We start from the raw sequence: 20,167 nt of genomic DNA, 5'->3' as shown, positions 1-20,167 counted from the left end.
CCTTCTCCCTTGCTCTTTCTTGGCCTCAGCCCACCTATTCCACTCATTAGTCATAACCATGAGTTGCAATGCCTCTTGCAACTCAATCATTCTCTCCAAGAGAATGAAATAGGATGCATATCTAGTCTCAACTGGTTTCAAGAACTCCTCCTTCGCGAAGGTCCTGAAGAGTGCATGTGAAGTGTGGTGGTTGCAGATAAACATCTGCACATCTCTCGCATCGGTGACCACTCCTCTAATCCAGTCTATCTTCCCCATGTCCTTGAGTGCATTGTTCATGGCATGCACACAACATGGGGTCCACCAAATGTGTCTATAGGCTGCCTCAACGAGTCTCCCTGCTGCTCTACACACATGGGCTGCATCTGTCACTACTTGGACCACATTTTGTGGCCCAACCTCCTCAATAGCCTCCCTGAGGCCTTGAAACTGGAAATCAGCATCTTTACGATGCCCTATACAATCAACTGCTCTAAGGAAGTATGGGCCCTCTGCACATGTGACCATGACGTTGATGAGTGGACAATGGCTAATGTTCGTTCACCCATCCATAACTATGCTGCACCCCGATGCCACCCAACATGCTTTCATCTTCTCCATCAAAATATTGATCTTGGAATAGCTTTTATCCAAGATCGAGGTCCTCATTTTCGTCTCCCCTGGTGGCACATAAGATGGTCCTCCCTTGGCCACCATAGCCATCATCTCCCTATAATAAGGAGACCGTGTAACATGAAATGGAATGCCATTGGCAAAGAAGAACTTGCCAATGGATTCATCTATCTCATCTCTCAGCTGCACATTAAACATATCAGTAATGGGGTTGCTCTGTGCTGTCTGCAACTTACGTTTCCCAGCCCTGGTGGTAGTAGAAGTGGAAGTGGATGGAGATCCAAACATCATTCCTCCCGTCTGCGAAGCATGAGAAGTATGTAGTGCTGCCCTAGTAGACAAAGTAGTAGGCATTGAAATATTTGTGTCATCTGGAACCCCCCAAATCCAGTTAAACTCAATTCTGTATTGTATATTTTTGGCTTCCTCCAAAAACTTACAATGTTTCACGCCTTTTCCTCTCCAAAACAGAAAGTGTGCATTCACCCTACTAATGCTACCGAACCATTCTGTGTCACAAATATTGCACTTCCACTTCCTTGTTCCCCCACTTGAATGTGATGCAGTGCCTTGTACTGATATTCGTGAAGCAAACTGTTTTAGAGGAGACTTAGGATCAAAATGACCCCTAGCATATGGTGCCAACAACTCTAAAGGGCAACCTGTACTAGCTGGTGCACTTGCCATAGAGCTAAATTGGGCTCTAGGATCAGCCCCATGGTCACCCCCCTCATTTTCAGGTTCATATTCTGAATCATTCTCACTATGAGAATGGATTTCCATGTCATCTTCACTCATGCCTTGGGAGCTCATTGTGAAATTGACAATGCATTTCACAAAATAAAAATAAAATTAGCCTAGTTTAACAATATATTTTAAAATTTTTTTCCTATTCATCTCAAAATGAGATTTGATGTTGAATCTTGAGGGCATAATTAGAAGGATTATTAATGTTTCCACTTTTGTGTAGAGGTATCAGCCCCCATTCCACGGGGACGAGTCCCCCCCCTTTTTGGGCGCGTCCCCCCGTCAGGGACGTCTCGGGGATGGGGACGCGACGTCCCCTGCCGTCCTGCCACCGCCACCCAATCGCCGCCGGGACGTGGAGACGTGGAGACGTCTCCTCGGAGACGTTTGGACGTCTCCCGCGTCCCCATGCCTAAACAAACAAAAAAAGCAACATTTTAAAAAACATGTGCCTTTTGGGGGGATTAAGGGGTAACCCTAATTGGACGTGGGCCCCACCCAACCCCCCAAAACAACACAAAAGCATGTTTTTTTTAGATTTAACTCTCATTTTGGTAAACTGATTTTTTTTTCCAGCAAGCTAAAGAGGAGGAAAAACTTGAAGAAGACTGATTGAAGGGGTGAGAAAAGTTGATTGCAAGTGTGATAGGAGCTAGAAGAAGCAAGAAGAAGAGGGAGAAGAAGATTCTTCTACATTTTGGAGAGATTTTTCAAGCACAAGGTAGGGTTTTTCAACTTTTTCTTGTTTTTTTTTTGTTTTTTCTTTAATATTTTCTGATTTTCATTGTTCTATGTCATTTTTGGATTTTTTTTCCCTATTCATCTCAAGACTCAAAATGAATACGGTTTTATTCCAGTTCTATTAACAATTTAAAAATGTTATTATAAAAATAAAAATAAGAATCTACTCACAAGCATGAAAGATAATAGAGAAAATTATTTCAGATGATCTCACAGGAGCCCAAAAAAGGATACATTGTGCTTGAATTTGAGGCAGCAATACAACATAGAACTAAATTACCTCAGAGATGGATAGATGTATAAATTTCGATTTCACAGTGACCATATTCAACAAATATATTTGTAGATTACTTGTGTTGGGTATGGTGGTATCTATTCTCCTTAAGATTGGATATTAGAATTCATCTATTATGGAGAATAAATTTTTTGAGCTATTATGACTGTTTTATATTATGCACTAAATTGTTGGAACTATTTGTGGGAGTTAATTACAATTATAGCATATGTACCTTGTATTATATATTATGTATTTATACACAAGTATGTTCTTTCTTCTCATTTAGTTTGCATCCGTACAAGATAATGTTTTTAAACATGTACATATTGATAAATGCTACAATCTTGTGTTAGGGTTTAGGCAGATCAGAGTAATAAACAATTTTAATTATAATGTAGAATAAAAGAGACAAAAATAACAATAACACATTTCATGTTGTTCATCTAATGTGAAGATACAAAAGGTTTAGGAATGTTGAAATAGTAGCTAGCTCGGATACCGGTCTATTGTATTTTAATAATGTCAATGACAATTAAAATACACATGTATTACCTCTCAGCAATTCAAACTATTTTGGGATGGGCCCAAACACATGTAACGTGAAGGCAAATGATGTAACTTAGGGCTGGGATCAAATACATGTAACTTGTAATTATATTTTTCCATGGATAGGACAAGACCTATGTATAATGTAACTTGTAGATAGGGTAGGCCCAATTTGGGTGGTAAAATCAAATATGTATTTTGAGTGATTATGTAATTGGGCTGGGCCCAAACTCATGTATCGTGTGGTAAAGGAAATCAAGCAATAACGTCTTAATAGGTCAAGACCTATTTGGACGATATACATGATATTATTATTAAATTAACAAGGCAGGCCGACTCGAGACTTGACACCACAAGTCAAGTATATAAGCAAGTCATTTGCATGACATAATCAATTAATCAACATATACACTTAGTGAATACACTCTTCATTCAACAACAACCTTCTCCTAAGGTCAGCGAACATCATTTCAAGGTCAGCGAAGATTATATTCCTATCAACAACAACCTTCTCCCAAGGTCAACGAAGATATACTTAAGGACAACAAAGATACTATCAAGAACAACGAAGTCATTTCTAATGACAACGACTTCATTCTAGAGTCAACAAACTTGAAAGACAACGAATATTCTCCTTGATCTACAAGTTGTGTTCCAGATAAGTTCTTATTGTGTTATGCTACTGTGCTTACCTTGCTATTCTAAATACTTTGAGTGTTGAAGTACAGTTGTAAAGTTTCATACTGATTTGTCTAATAAAGATCTGGATTTAGTTGGCTGGGTTTTTCATCTCCAAGAGGGAGGTTTTCCTAGGGTATTTTGATGTTCTTTGTGTTCAATGATTTGATTCTCTAATTTTGCTCTCTATATTTATCAGTCTAATCCTAAAATTAACATGGTATTAGAGCCAGGTTCCTTCTATAAAGCCTAACAACTTGAAGGTAGATCTTGTATTACTTCTTTTGTAGGACTAGGGCTAGCATGAATCAGCAACAAATCTGGACAATATACTTGCTGGCAAATTAAGGGCATCGATGGGATAATAGCAAGAATAAGATTTCAAGTGTTCTCATTCCTCTATTCTCAATTGTAGGGTCCACTTGGTTTGGAGATTTGCATTTGATTGCCTTATTGTTATTGGTGTCTTATCTAGTGCACAAAGTTCTCTTGCTTGTTAACTACTTCATCTGAGGGTGCTCTCATATATCAGTTTGTGCACTTGTTTTCAGTTCTTAGTATTCCTTTAAGGGTTGCATAACTATCTTCCTAGGGTTTGTAACAATCACCCTAGTTTGAGCTTTGTTCTTGTGTTAAGAATTTGTTCTAATCCAGTTTGAATTATTGAATTTAGTTATGCCCTACTCTCTATTTTGAGTATGTTTATCTCTCAACCTATTTGATGTGGTTTGTAATGATCCGAATTGATGCTTTGGCACTTAAGACTTCAGCATGTGTATCCAGATATAAATCTAGGAGTATTAAGATGGATATAACATCAAGCTCAAATAGGAAGATGAAAATTTTTATAGGAGATTCAGAAACATGGAACCTTAGTCATTGGTGTAGTAGGCATGTAAAGGTAAGATGTCTTAATCATCCTATTTAGTATCTATGCCCAATGATGACCTTACTATCTTCATATTATGATATGATCCTTTATGATACTTGCGACATGTAAAGTTCTGATGCATCGTATTCTATCTAAGCCTTGAAATGCTCAATAGTCTTGTTGCTCTGGTGGTGTGTCTCTTGATTTGCATCATATCTCTTAACATCGTATGGACTATATTTTCTGTTTTGTTCTATGTTTGGATAAGGTTGTCATGTAGGGCTGTGACTGTGTAACACTTGGTTCTCTTCAGCTCTTCATAATAGGCTCTCATGTTCTTTGTTATGCTGTTATTATAACCTTGGTCTACCCCTCTTGTGTAGAGGATTGCCTTTAGCTCTAATGCATTTTCTGTCATGGCTTTCATCATCCTCACATAATATTCATTGTGACATTTAAACATACTGCCTATTACACTCTTTGAAGTAAGTATTCTCTTGATGATGAAACCTTAGATGAATGAGGTATCTAACTTATTGAAGTTGGCTTTTGATCATACGCTTGTGCTCAAATACAATGTGTATCCTTTTGAGTGGTTGATACTCATATATGATTTTACGCATTGACTAGAAAGACAATTTGGCTTATATTTTGTAAAATGTTTTCTGAAGTCATACACTTGCCTTAGTTTTCTGATATAGCTAACTCTCTATTATTCAACTATGGAGAACAATTTTAGAATGTTGTGTAGCTTTACACCATGGTTGAAGTTGATCATAGTCTGGAAACATCCTTTTGAGCAATTTTGGCATATGTTGTCAATGGTGGAAGTTTAGATAAGTTACTTTACATGTTAATTCATTCTATTGGGATATTTAATCATGTTGATGCTTCTCTTCAAGAGTTTCTTGAATTACCATGTCTTCAAAATTAAGAGGGAGCTTGGTTTCTTCATTTGAAGGTATGCCTTGATCATAATGATTGTAATATGGGTCCATTTCGTAAAAGTGAAGTAAGGAAAAGATTGACATTTCTCATCTTTGATTTATGGCCGCCTTCCTTGATTGATTCTTATATTATGCAATCTTCATGAGACTTGATTACCACAATTTTATATCAAGAATCAAGAGGGAGTTCCATATGGAAGTTTTTGAAAATATGAAGCTAGATGTGTAGCTCATAGTTAGAAGGAAACATTTGCTCTTGCTGCTAGATATACTAATATTAGAACTACCATAGCTAATACTGCAGGATGGAAGTTAGATATAAAGACTTTTTTCTTAATGTTGTCTATATTGAATAACTAGAAGGTTATGAGAATTAAGATAGAGAATCTCATGTGTGCAGATTAAAGTAAAGCTCTTTATGACCTCAAGCAAAATTCTTGAGCTTGGTATGAGAATATTGTCAAGTATTTGATTAGTTTAGGATCTTGCAAGAATGATGCTAATTCTAATATTCACTTTAAAAGTATTCAATAGTGAACTGTTAATTCTGTTTCTTATATACATGTGAATGATTTATTTCTAACTGTTGGAGGTAGTCTCATCATTAGATATAAGAAAGAATTAGCCACTGAATTTTGAATGAAAGGTCTAGCCTAATGCATTATTGTCTAGGACTAGAAGTATGGCAAAGATCTTATCCTTAGTCAAGAAAATATGTCATTGATATGATGGATTGTAAATCTATGTCTACTCCTATGGAAACTAACTTAAAGAAGTTGAGTATTTCTGCAGCTAATTCTGATTTTGCAGATCCCTCAGAGTATAGGCAGTTGATTGGATCCTTGATGTATCTAGTTAACACTAGACTAGATATTTGCTATGCAGTGAGTGCACTTAGACAAATTCATGAACCAGCCAAAGCATGTTCACTTGGTGGAAGCCAAGCACATCGTGAGATACTTGCGTGGAATAGTTGGCTATGGGCTGAAGTATCCAATCAACACAGTGATCAATTTGGAAGGCTACTCTGATTTTGATTGGGCTGGAAGTGTTATTGACAAGAAAAGCACTCAAGGAATTTGTTTCAGCTTGGGTTCCGCTATGATCTCTTGGGCCAATAGGAAACAGTCCTCAGTTGCATTGAGTACTGTGGAAGCTGAATACATTGCTTCAAAAGTGGCAACTAGAGAAGAAGTTTGGCTTCACAAACTTCTTGCTGGGTTGTTTGGACAACCTTGAGAATCCACTATTATTCATTGTGATAATCAAAGTTGTATTAAAAATGTCTAATAATCCCATATTTCATGACAAGTCAAAACACGTGGAAACTCATTATCACTATGTTTGTGATATGGCACAAAGGGGTGCCATCCAGCTAAAATATATCAACACTGTTGAACAGGTTTTAGATGTTCTCACCAAGCCTCTAGCTCAAGTGAAGTTTGAGTACTTCAGAGAGAAGCTTGGAATCGTGGAGAACACAACATTGATTGAGAGAGAGTCTCAATCTTAGTGATGCAATTTAGATTGCATCTTCCACCCTCTGCGGGCAATGCAAGGTAACAGTGTATCCTTCTCCGGGAGAAGGCTGAGGTGTAAGACCTCTTCCACCCTCTGCGGGCAATGCAAGGTGGATCCATCCTCTGCAGGCAATGCAAGATGGACATCATGAAATGAGTTCATGATATTTATGTGTTTTTGTAGGAATACTCTATGGAGATTATATATTCATCCTTGCGGGCAATGCAAGATGAAGGTCATGAATGGATCATGACAAGTGGCAGCTATCCTCCCTAGCTAAGAGGGAGTGTTGAAATAGTAGCTAGCTTGGATACCGGTCTATTGTATTTTAATGTTGTCAATGATAATTAAAATACACATGTATTACTTCTCATGCAATTTGAACTATTTTGGGCCGGGCCCAAACACATGTAACATGAAGACAAATGATGTAACTTAGGGCTGGGATCAAATACATGTAAATTATAATTATATCTTTCCATGGATAGGACAAGACCTATGTATAATGTAACTTGTAAATAGGGTAGGCCCAATTTGGGCGGTAAAATCAAATATGTATTTTGAGCGATTATGTAATTGGGCTGGGCCCAAACTCATGTAGCGTGTGGTAAAGGAAATCAAGCAATAACGTCTTAATAGGTCAAGACCTATTTGGACAATATACATGATATTATTATTAAATTAACAAGGCAGGCCGACTTGAGACTTGACACCACAAGTCAAGTATATAAGCAAGTCATTTGCATGACATAATCAATTAATCAACATATACACTTAGCGAATACACTCTTCATTTAGCAACAACCTTCTCTTAAGGTCAACAAACATCATTTCAAGGTCAATGAAGATTATATTCCTATCAGCAACAACCTTCTCCTAAGGTCAGCGAACACCACTCCAAGGTCAGCGAAGATATACTTAAGGACAACAAAGATACCATCAAGAATAGCGAAGTCATTTCTAATGACAACAACTTCATTCTAGAGTCAGCAAACTTGAAAGACATCGAATATTCTCCTTGATCTGCAAGTTGTGTTCCAGATAAGTTCTCATTGTGTTATGCTACTATGCTTACCTTGTTGTTTTGAATACTTCAAGTGTTGAAGTACAGTTGTAAAGTCTAATACTGATTTGTCTAATAAAGATCTTGATTTAGTTGGCTGGGTTTTTCATCTCCAATAGGGAGGTTTTCCCAGGGTATTTTGATGTTCTTTGTGTTCAATGATTTGATTCTCTGATTTTGCTATCTATATTCATCAGTCTGATCCTAAAATTAACAAGGAAGATCGGTGCAATACACAATATTAAGTATTATATGCAATAAAAGAGGTAAAAATAATGATTCATAATAACACAGATTAAAAATGATTACATGTTGTTCATCCAATGCGGGTTACATTCATAGAGAAACAAAGGTTTTAGGCAAATTAGAGCAATAAACAATATACATTATAATGTAGAATAAAAGAGACAAAAACAATTTAAAATAACACAGATTTAATGTTGTTCACCCAATGCGGGTTACATTCACATATAAACAACCGCTCACTTTCTGTTTATTATCCAACGAAGAGTAGATTATAATATATGGCTTTTTACATTTAAGTACTATTTATATATCATTTTTTTTAGCGATTCATAAAGGTTGGTTATATGAAAAATAACAATGAACTTTTTAATTAAATAAATGACACTTTTTATTTTAGGGGCATTGCCCCTTGTCGGTGGGGTGGGCCTCATAGGATTGCACTCCCCTCCCTCCCTTGTTAATTGAGTTGGGGAAATTGGGGAAAAACATGTTGTCAAAGACCAAAATTTAAACCTGATAGCATGATCAGGCACCACATACCAATAGTCTAAAGTTGGACTTATGTCACTAGCCTTTAAACATTAATAAACACATGTTTATATGCATTTCACTCCTAACATATATTTATAGACTTATTTTATCCACATGTTTAAGACATTTATCTATATACCAACCTTCATATAACTAGTAGCCTCTTAAATTTCATTGTTTATTCATCTAGTCATTTTTATGGTTGTAGTGTTGACCTTGTAGTCACAAACTTTTCTATTTCTTACTAAAATTCAAATTCAAAATTTGTTCAATTGCTCTCTCTATTTTTTTTTGCCTCAAGCTAGCTAAGCATAGGTTTTGTGAAATTTGATGGTAAGTGTATTTATTTAGAGGTGTTTAAAATTCACAGGTTCTTTCTGTTTCTAAATTATTGAAGGAGAAATTAATGGTAACACTTGGGTTAGGTTCACTAAAAAGAGTAATGAATTTGCATAAATTATAGTGAGGCCCTTGGTTGATGTCTTTAAACCTTTGTACACATTCTTGAGGGTTGACATGACAAACCCTTTTTAGGCATTTTAAAATACACGTGGTCCTTAGATATTAAGAAGAAGTAGAACAAACAAAGATCACATGAGTGAATAACATGGTTGAACTATATATTGTGTAGGTGTCCATACTAAGGATGAATTTTCAACCCTTGACTTATCATAGATTTGCAAACTTATCTTTGATAGAGCATAGATATAAAAGTGTTCTAGTAATATAGACAAGTTTTAAGCAAATATGAATTTAATTTTAGAATCACATGAAATTTGTTCATCAACAAAGAGCTAAGTGGTCTTATCTTTTTTGTTTTGTTTATTTTCTTAAAATAGCAAGGAAAATATTGGATTATTCGTCTTGACTATCTATCATGTATTTTAAATTGACTGTGTTTACTTAGCTTAGATTAACCATAAGGAAACTTTATTTTCTTTTACATTTTTTTTATGGATCAAATTGTTCTCACATAAGCTAGGTTGCTTCAAGGATTTCTTATCCACATTAGGGTTCTTCGTGTATAGATTTTCATGATATCCACATCTCATTTTGAAATATGAATCTCTTTACTTCACCTTTGTTCATTAGTTTTACATTATATCTTTTCTATTAAGGTTTGAGAGTTTTATTATGATCTTTTTAGCTACCTTACCCATTGTTGGCTATCACATTAGGGTTTTACTTGTAGGTGTGATACATTATTGATATCTTTAATTTGTCATTTTAGAAGTGTTCTTTGATATTTATTTTTCTATATTTTTTTTGTCACATGGATAATGAGTATGATTTTGATGTTCATGTGAACCAATACTTTGCAAATGAGTTGGCTAGTTTGGCTAATAAACAACTATAATGTATGCTTGCTAACATGTCATATGGATTAGAGACCATGCAAGTGATTTTTGCCAAGTTTTCCATCTATTGTGACTAGAGCACCCACATATACTGCTATGATTGATCCATCCTCGACCATTATTCATCCCATGGTAATATGACTACTAGTCTCCCACCATTTAGTACTTACTTATTTTTCACTTTCTTTGCCCTTGATGGTTCAACTCTTGGCTATGTAATTTCATTGGATCATGCCTTTATGCCTCTTCATCCACCACTATCAGCCTTATTGTTGTCCCACCTAGCCAAGCCCCTTCCATACCTTATAGAAAATCACATACTCTAAATGTCCTTGAATTTTTGCTTCCATGCCTTTATCCCAAGTCATCGTGGACATGTACCCCTCTTATTTCTCATAAACATGCCTACACGTACCATGGTGGTTCCCAATCCTCATTAGACATTATTCCCTCCACTTTGGATGCATTAAATCAAGTAAAAAATAAAAATGATGCAAAATCTAAATGGATAAGATATTGATGAATTTAAGAACACCATACATACATCACTATATTTTGATATTGTGATATCCATTACCTATAGGTTTATGACAACTTAATTTTCAATCTACAATGGAAAACATGATCCCAACGCCCATCTTATACCATATGCAACTTCATTTGCATGTATATTCTTTATAAGGATATGTTGTTAACAAAATTTAATGCACTTAAAAATTTATACTATTGTTTCTTTTCACTTATTCAATGGTCTATACATTTATTTGATGATCTTCCTAAAGTGCTTCTAAAGAAATTTAAAGTTAATATGGGACCTAGTAAATTAATGAGTTATTTGAGTGTGTTCGAGGATTGAATAGATACACAAGTGATCATAATATATTTTTATTCTTAATGATGTAAGAAGATAACTTCCTTATTTGATCTTGAGTTGTAAATCAATACAATGTTGAACAATTTTGCTTTTTTTTCACAGATTTGTGTGTACATGTTAAAATTGTAGAACCCAACTTTCTAGTACATAATGCCTTTCAAGCATGGCCTTCAACTCAAAATGCTTTTTATCATTTCAAGTTTTAAAAATCCAACTTTTCAAAGGCTAATGATATGAAGGAAAATGTGCATCAAGTTGTCATAAATTCTCCTTCTTTTAAACCAAATGCTTTGAGAAAATTTACTTAGATTCAAGAATCTATGGATGATCTATCAAATGATATGGAACATGAACATATATCACACGAGCACGCATACAATGCTACATCTTCCTCTCCTTTTAATCCATCGATTTAATTTTATGTGGAGATCCCACAATATAATCATTATGGACCATTGTACATCATAGCTAAAATGTAGGAATGAGAGATTTGTGATTCTCTTATTGATCATATAAATTGAGACAACATATTTATGGAACATATTTTAGTACAAAATCAAAACCATAATCATATTTACAATCTAGGGTTTCTTTAAAGATGATAAATGGAGTGTTGATTAGGACTTTGGGTTGTGTTATCTTATCACTTGAGTTCAGACAAAATAGGATACAAGTCTTATGTCAAATCATTTATAAACTACAAAGAAAATCTCTACTTAAAAGCAATTTATTTAGAAGTAGATAAACGTATAAATTCATTCATGAAGGAATATAAAAAGATAGTTCTAAATCATTTATGTAGTTGAGTGGGGTTCTTTCCATAATGTGTTGGTTAAGTGGTGGCGTTGTTGTGACCACCAAGGTTCAAACCCCCACTAGGCCATTTTGATTGCAAGGCTTGTGCCTTCACTGATCCAATGTGCATGCGAGTTTGAGCCTTAGCATTGTTATATGGTGATGAGGTCCCTCATTTGTGACCTCACCAGTTCATAGCTTTGGATCAAAAGCATTTTCATGTGGAGCCAAAGGATGTGTCGTGCCAACGTCATCGGTCACGTTAAAATCTTACTCGGTACTTGAATTTTTTTTATGTAGTTGAGTTGCTTCACTTTAGATACATATATGCCATCTCTAAAAGAAACCTATTATGAAGATAAAGAAATAATAACCAAAACAACAACCTAAAGTTGAATATCATATTCTGAAATAAAAAAAAGGAAGAGCCAAAGAAAGAATATACCAAAGAAGATAAATAAGGCCACAAAACAAACAAATGCAATACAAATACTTGATTTCATGCATGAAAGGTTATATAGAATCCAAATCAAGAAGTTACGGTACATAAAATTCTTATATTTTCAAAACAATCATAAGTTAAGAAGAAAGAGTGGATAAAAAGGAAGTCCCTAATGTTATACTTATTGAACATGTGTTTATACTTTGCATGAGAAAACATGGAGAAGAAACACATTTAATTGAAAATATAAGCAATGAAGAGAATCAAGAAAATGAATAAGATAAATGAGATGCCTATTTTTGACAAGATGATCATGATCTATCAGATGATCCAACACCTATTGTGCAAAAGGGGACACCTAAGAAGTTTTTCAACAAGTTATAAGTGATCTTGTGCTCCAATTGAGCCTTGGTAGACAATGATTTAGATAAGGATCTAAATGAAACTTTGTAAGAACATGTAAAAGATTTATGAGATAGATTTATGCAAATATTAAGAAAGATATAGAATTGAAACAATAAATAACTTATTGTTTATCTACTTGAGAAGGATGTATGACTACTATCTTTTTCTGTCTACCTATTTGCTACTTATATTTTGATTTATGCCTAAGATATGTATTATGTGTATGTAGATTACTTAGATTTGATGTTGTGGCTGCTACAAGTTATTAAGGATGTTAAGCTATTCTTATAGAAATGGAACCAAGTTCATGTATGAATTTTTATTTCCTAATGGTTGCATGGTGTTGATCCATTTATTGGTAGGTTCCTCGAGTATTGGTGAATGACTTGACATAGTGTGAGCTTTAGGATTGTCACCTAAATTTTCACGTTGACCACATTATTTGATGTTAGAAGTGCAATTCTTGATAGAATTAGGGTATCGTCTACCTTGTAAATCCTATGACATGGTTCCAACATTTGAAAAGTGTCCTAAGGCACTTAGGGTTTATTGGGAAAATAATTTGTAATATTTATTCTCATTTTTGTTTGTAACTCATAAGGAGTGATGGGTTCCACTAGCAGCAACAAAGGTGGAACATAGATGCCTCGAATGGGATAATTGATGACTTAGGAAGAGGACAAATGAATGACCTTTGGGATTCTCTAAGAGGGGGATAGGAAGAGGTAACAATTCTCTTTGTATTCCATCATTTATTACATTTAATGTAATATTTATCTTGCAATATCGGACGCCCAAGTTGGAAGGAAACTATTGTAGCCAAAATCAATGTCCTCTCAAATTCCATTGAGGTAATCCAAGGGTTGTGGTCATTTGGAATGAAGATCTGTATTTGGACACTAATACTCATGGTTTTGGAGCTCTTGCCAATCTATATATACAATTTTTTGGATGTAGAATGTATGAAATGGAGAACAATTGAATGTAGCTCGCTAATTTGTAGGTACAAGGAAAAGTGGGATAAGGAAGTTTTTCACAGGTACACAAGTGTGGCTACGTTGGAGGCAAAGAGGAGAATGGAAGTGAATGTATTGTAATTACATTTATTATTGATAATGCATACTTAGCCTCTCTTCTTGGAGGAGTTTTTCTCTCGCAAGGGTTTATCCATGTAAATCTTGTGTTATGTGGTGTTCTTATGTTGTTGTTATATGCCCCATTTCTACTATCTTATGGTGATGATATTTTTCACATAACAAAGGATTATTAAGCATGGTATACAGGCCGATTTTTGACATTATTTCAACATTAAAACAATTTAATTTTCATATTTGTATATAAGTTTTAAATTTTCGTGTTGTAGTTGTCCAATCCTTGTATGTCATCCTTTGCTTGGTTTATTGGATAGATATTGATCTTCACAATCTTTAGTATTGAACCTTTATATTTTCCAACATTCAGTATCATATTTGATGGTTAATTGATTTTAAAAATTCCTCTCTTTTTAGTTTTTAGCTTGGCAAACTTGTAGGAATTTGTTAGAAGGAATTAAAGGTTGTTGAAGGAATTATGTGTTTGCAATGAATGTTTTGTGAGTAAACTTTATTTTGCAGATATGTGAGACTGAAAACCACAGATATTATAAATGTGATCTATATTGGGCATTGGAATCTCATGATTGAGGATCTTTGCAAAGCTATTTATGGTTTGGTAGCCTAGAGCTCTTGAATGTGTGTGTATCCTCTTGTTTAGTTTTTTTGTGCCTTTACCTTGTGGCCATGTGTAGTGAAAATGTGTTCATGTTGGATGGGTGTTGAAATCCTAGTTACATGGAAAAACATTGACGACTTGGACTATGAAATGGAGTGCTCATGTTGGGTTCATAGTTTTATACCATGGTTACATGAAAGCCCTGCAAGATTAGCCATTGATTGTAAGTTGTGAAGATGATATGTTTCATATCTTTTAAGATTCTAGAAAACTTGGTTTTCTTGTTGGGTTGCAATTTTATTTGGCTTTTAGTTGTTGATTTGTATATTTGTGTGTATTTCATTATTTAGATCATATGTTTGATGTAAATGTATAGATGTTTGAGTGAATTTCAACTTTACAGAATGATTTTGTAGGTTCTACATGCTAACTAAATTTGTGGTATGTAGATATATGATAAGATTATATTTATGGTGTTTTGGATGAAGACAATTACATGTTTTCATAACTACTTGGAGGGTTCTTATTGATATATGGTTACTCTTATGTAACTTTGTTTGGAAAATCAAATATAACATTGATTCTAATGTTTGAGTCTTGGAAATCCACATGGTATTCCTAATTATCTTTGTTCTGCATGTTAATGATGTAGGGTTTGAATATTACATTTTTTTTAGATTGGAAAACTGACTATGTATTTATCTTTTGAGATGTTGCATGTGTAATGATTTTGTAAATTATTTTATGATGATTTGGTTTGATAGGCTTTTTGTTGGTGACCATAATTACATTGATAGGCTGATTATTGGGAGTAGCCGATATAGTAATTTGTTTGAACCATTTGTAGTAGATTATGGTTCATGACAAACTTTGTTCTTTAGTGGAGTTTTGATAATGATGTTGTTCATGATTTCATGTATAAATTGGTATCACTTTTAGTGGGAGATTTGTGCAGTGACATAATGTGTTCTATCTTCTTTCTTTCTTAGAAGATGGATGGTCTTATGCAATGGGTGTTAATGTCATGTGGACCTCTTGGATTCTATCTTCAAATAGTTGTGAGAGTTTGAAATCTTTGTTTCTATTGACAAAGGATGTGTAGTTTTATCTTCTTGGTTTGAAGATTGTGGTTTGACTCTTCCCTTTGAGAGCTCTTAGTCTTGAGTTCTTTAATCATGTTGAGGACACAAATGATCTTTAGCTAGGATATGATTTTTATGATGCTTGGAGAGCTCGATTACACAATTTAGTGGGAGCTTTGGTAGTAATATTGATTCATCATTTGATGATGGATGGTTATTTCAAGTGATTTGGAGATGGTGACATCTTGGTTTGCGATGGAGGATTCTTGATTCTTTGGTGAGGTGTCAATTTATAATATGTCATTTGGAGCATATTCCTTTGAGGAGATTTTATATTAATGTCATGATACGTTCTTGATCTTATTGTTGGAACTTTGACAATGACCTTTTTTGTTCTCTTTAGTTTTGAGTATTAATCATTTTCTGAGAGCTTCATGATTTTGCAGGGTTGCATTTGAAGTTAGCATGGATTTAATGGTGGATTCTCAAGGGGAATAGAGAGACTTGGACGAGGCTCTGGGATATCATTTTTTTGGGATTGTACATTGAGATGCTTACTCTTTGATGAGGATTTCAACATAAAGACAGAGAAGCCTACACCTAGTTATGAATGTGAATCCATTATGGATCTAAAGAGAAGAAATTCATATATTGTAAATTTTATTTCTTGGTGTTTTATTCTCATGACAACCTTGTTTCCCACTCTTGGCCTACTCGATAGGTGAATGATCTAAGAGGCATTGCCTTCCTGATTATAAAATGCACTTTATTTTCTATCTTATCTTCTCATGTGAATTATTCTTGAATATAGAAGTTTTGATGACTTGTTACGAAGAAGATACGCGATTTTATGGATTTCCATTGTTCTCCTTGTTGTTGGTCTTGAAATATGGAACCAGTTCTAAGGACTTATTTGGAGAGGCACAAGAAATGGTTTTTGGCTTTAGGAATATCCCTTTATTGTGGGAATGGTTGATATATTTGAACTACCTTTGGTATGAGAGTATTACATATGTTGCTTACATGTTTCATTTGATTTGAATGCTAGATGTTGATACTCTTTTTGTTTGGGAATGGTGAAAGAGATCTTACATTACACCAACTTGGTACATGTATGGAACAAATATATGGTTTAATTTGTAGGTTCTCTCTTTTGTCTTGTTCTTCTTCTTGGATTATTTTTTCATATGGTTGAGTGTGAAGAACTTGGGAGAGTTATGGAGACCAGTTATAAGAGAGTTATTGCAACATATTTGGTTGCAGGTTTGCAATTCATTGTATGTTTCCTTGAAACTATGTAATAGAAGAATTAGCCACATCCTCTATGTGAAGTACTATAGACAAACTTGGTATGATTTGATCTATTTTTTAATTTTAAATTACTCATGTAGTGGGAATTTATGGATATATGTCTGGTTATCCTTTTCAATATATTGGCATTCTAATCACTAATGTGATGATGAGTTTGCATGTTTCATTGGACTAGGATATATGAGTTTTTCATTTTGTAGGTGTGTAATACTTATTGATTATAGTGGGATGACTCAAATGTGGAATGTCTATATGCACAATATTATTTCAGTCGATGTAGAATTTATTTTTGATTAGGGTAAAAACAGGTTTTGAAGGGACCCAAAACCCTTTACAAACATATTTTGAGAGGATCTAGAATCCTCAACCAGAAAAATGTTTGAATAAAAGGAACAAGAAAGCACCAGACAACCATGGGTAAAAAGGACACCCATAACCAAAAACATGGGTTTTAAAAAAAATAGGCCCCCACAACCTAAAACAAAGTTGTAGAAAGAACAACTTGCAACCAACCAAAAACCATCCCCTTCCAAGAACCATCAAGATTGACATTTAGAATTGCTCTTATGGGTTCAAAGAGTCATATCAAAAGAATGCTTAAAGGACTTATGATGTAGGAGCATCCTCGGTTCATAGCAATCTTGCATCAACCAAAAACATTTTCCTTTCTGTTTTGCATTTTTTTTTGCAGTTTCAACATTTCTTTCTTTGTGTCCCAGTTTTGGCTCATCGACTCTTATGGAGTTCGATTCTACTTGAAGACTTGATCATATTTCTTATTTCTAGACCGCATCGCATTTGGATCATTTTCCGACAAGGTATCGCTATCAGTTTCCTTGACAGTTTCCTGTTACCGGTTGATAGTTTCTTGTTATTGGTTGCCTGGACCTATTTTGGTGATCTACCAGAACCCCTTCCAAAGCTTATAGAGCCTTGGGCATTGATTCTGATGTTCCTTCACATGTGGCTGACCTTTTCTCATGATCTACACTTCATCCTTTGAATTTTCCAGAGGAATCTCTTGGCAGAGGCCGACCTTGTTAATTTTACACATTAGGTCTTTTTATTTGGGTTTTGATCCCTTTTTGGGCTGACCAGATCCTGTGGATCATATATATAATCATGATTGCACATTAGAATGTAATCAATAGAATAATCAAGTAGCTATACTGAGCGTAGAAGATAGATCTTAAGATTCAAGGTCCCGGTTGTGACCTATTCTATATTTGAGCATGTTCTAGTAGGCGTGTGAGCCAGTTATGTTGTAACCCGGTTGTTACCAGTTAATTGTAATCAATTTTCATATTATAATACAATCTATTCTGCATTGCCTCCATCATATCTTTGTGTTTTTTTTTGTGTTTACTCTTGCTGACCAGTTTGGATTGATCTCTTTGAGGTCCCTTCTTATCGGTGACTACTCCTAGTGGTATCAGAGCGAGTTTTCATTCCAGAGGTTGCGTGTCTTGAGATTTTTGTTGTAGGGTGGTATATTGTGGATCCAATCTGTAGCTGCAGAGGACCAATGTGAATGATGGCGCGAAGAGGAGCTAGGAATGGTGGAGCACATGGGAATGCAGACCCTACTGTGATGGAAATGTTGCGAGGGATAGCTGACCGGTTGGAAGCCATGGAGACAGCCTAGAGAAGAGGCTGACATATTGAAGATGTAAGTGAAGATGAAGGAGAAGAAGCCCTAATAGAACAAGTAAACCCATTGGTGGTTGATCCGGATGAGGAAAGGTTTTTGAGGGTTTTGAGTAGGGCAAATACTAAACCTCATTTTACCCCACCGAAATATGATGGGAAGTTAGATTCAGATAAATTGATGGATTGGATCTTGGAGATGGAAAAATATTTTGATTTTGAAAACACTACAGAAGAAAGGAAGGTGAAATATGCCTGTACCCGATTGAAAGGTCATGCATCTCTTTGGTGGGAGCATTTCCAAGTTGATAGACAGAGAAGATTAAGACATGGGATCCAATGATTGCTAAGTTGAAGTCAAATTTTATGCAAGCTAATTATCAAGTGAATCTATTCTGGAAGTTGCAGAATTTGAGATAAAAGGAATCTAGTGTGAGGGAGTACACTGAAGCATTTTACAAGTTGAATATCAGATCCAGACATGTTGATGATGAAGTTGAACAAGTTCAAAGATATTTGAATGGATTGTGGATGTCTATACAAGATGAACTTAGTTTGATCAAATTGGAGAGTGTTGAAGAGGCTTACCCATATGCCCTAAAGGCATAAGAGAAACTAAACAAAAGACATGAGTAGAGGCATAGGGGTAGAGGTGGATGGTTTACAGGAGGAAGATTTCAAGGAGGAAGAGGATATAACAGAGGTAGAGGAACTTGTACAGATCAGAACAAGGACAAGGAAGTAAGCAAAGAAGGAAATTCATACCGGAAGGATGATAGAAATTTCTACTAGAGGAGAGAACTAGATGGCTACCAGAATGAGAATTTTGGAAGACAAGACAAGAGAACATTTAGGGGAAATTGCTATATGTGTGGAGGAGAAGGACATCGTTCTTTTGAATGTAAGAAGATAGAGAATACCAGAAGAGTAGCAGTGGTGGAAGAAAACCCCACCAGATCAAACAATAAACCAAAAGCTGAATAATTGTTGATGATGAGGACATATTTGTGTCATACCAGAGGAGATGAAGAGATCTTGCAGAGGAAGAATTTGTTCAAGACCTAATGTAAGGTATCCAATAAGTGTTGTAAAGTTGTTATTGATCGTGGTAGTTCAAATAATCTTGTTTCAGAAGAGATGGTGAATAAGTTGAATTTGGAGAGATTGAAACACCCTAAACCTTATCAGATAGCATGGATTCAGGATGAACACAAGTTTTTAGTAAGTGAGCAATGTTTGGTGAAATTGAAAATTTGGAATTATCATGATGAAGTATTGTGTGATATTATGCCTATGGATATTTGTCATCTTTTATTGGGTAGACCTTGGTAGTTTGATAAACATGAAGTAGATGATGGGAGGAAGAATACATACACTATTGTGGCTAATGGGATGAAGAAAACCTTGTTACCTTTGGAGGAACCTTTGAAGAATGAAGTTTGTATGAATGCTAGAATCTGTTTGGTAGATGGAAGGAAATTCCTGGATGGATTGAGACATGAGAATGTGTGTTTTGCCTTAATTCCTAAGAAGACTGAGAAACCAGAACCGGAAGAGGAACAATCGGAAGAGATAAAAGATTTGCTGATAGATTATGAAGACATGATTTCAGATAATGTATTTGATGGATTTCCATATGTGAGAATTATCAGTCATTGTATGGACTTGGTTCCCGAAGCTAGTTTGCCTAACAAAGCTGCACACCAGATGACACCAACAAAGAATGAAGAACTGAATAGACAAGTGCAGGAGTTGTTGAAGAA

The sequence above is a fragment of the Cryptomeria japonica genome, chromosome 7 (assembly GCF_030272615.1).
Source record: "Cryptomeria japonica chromosome 7, Sugi_1.0, whole genome shotgun sequence".
NCBI lineage: Eukaryota > Viridiplantae > Streptophyta > Pinopsida > Cupressales > Cupressaceae > Cryptomeria > Cryptomeria japonica.
Note: the sequence above shows the minus strand (reverse complement) of the source record.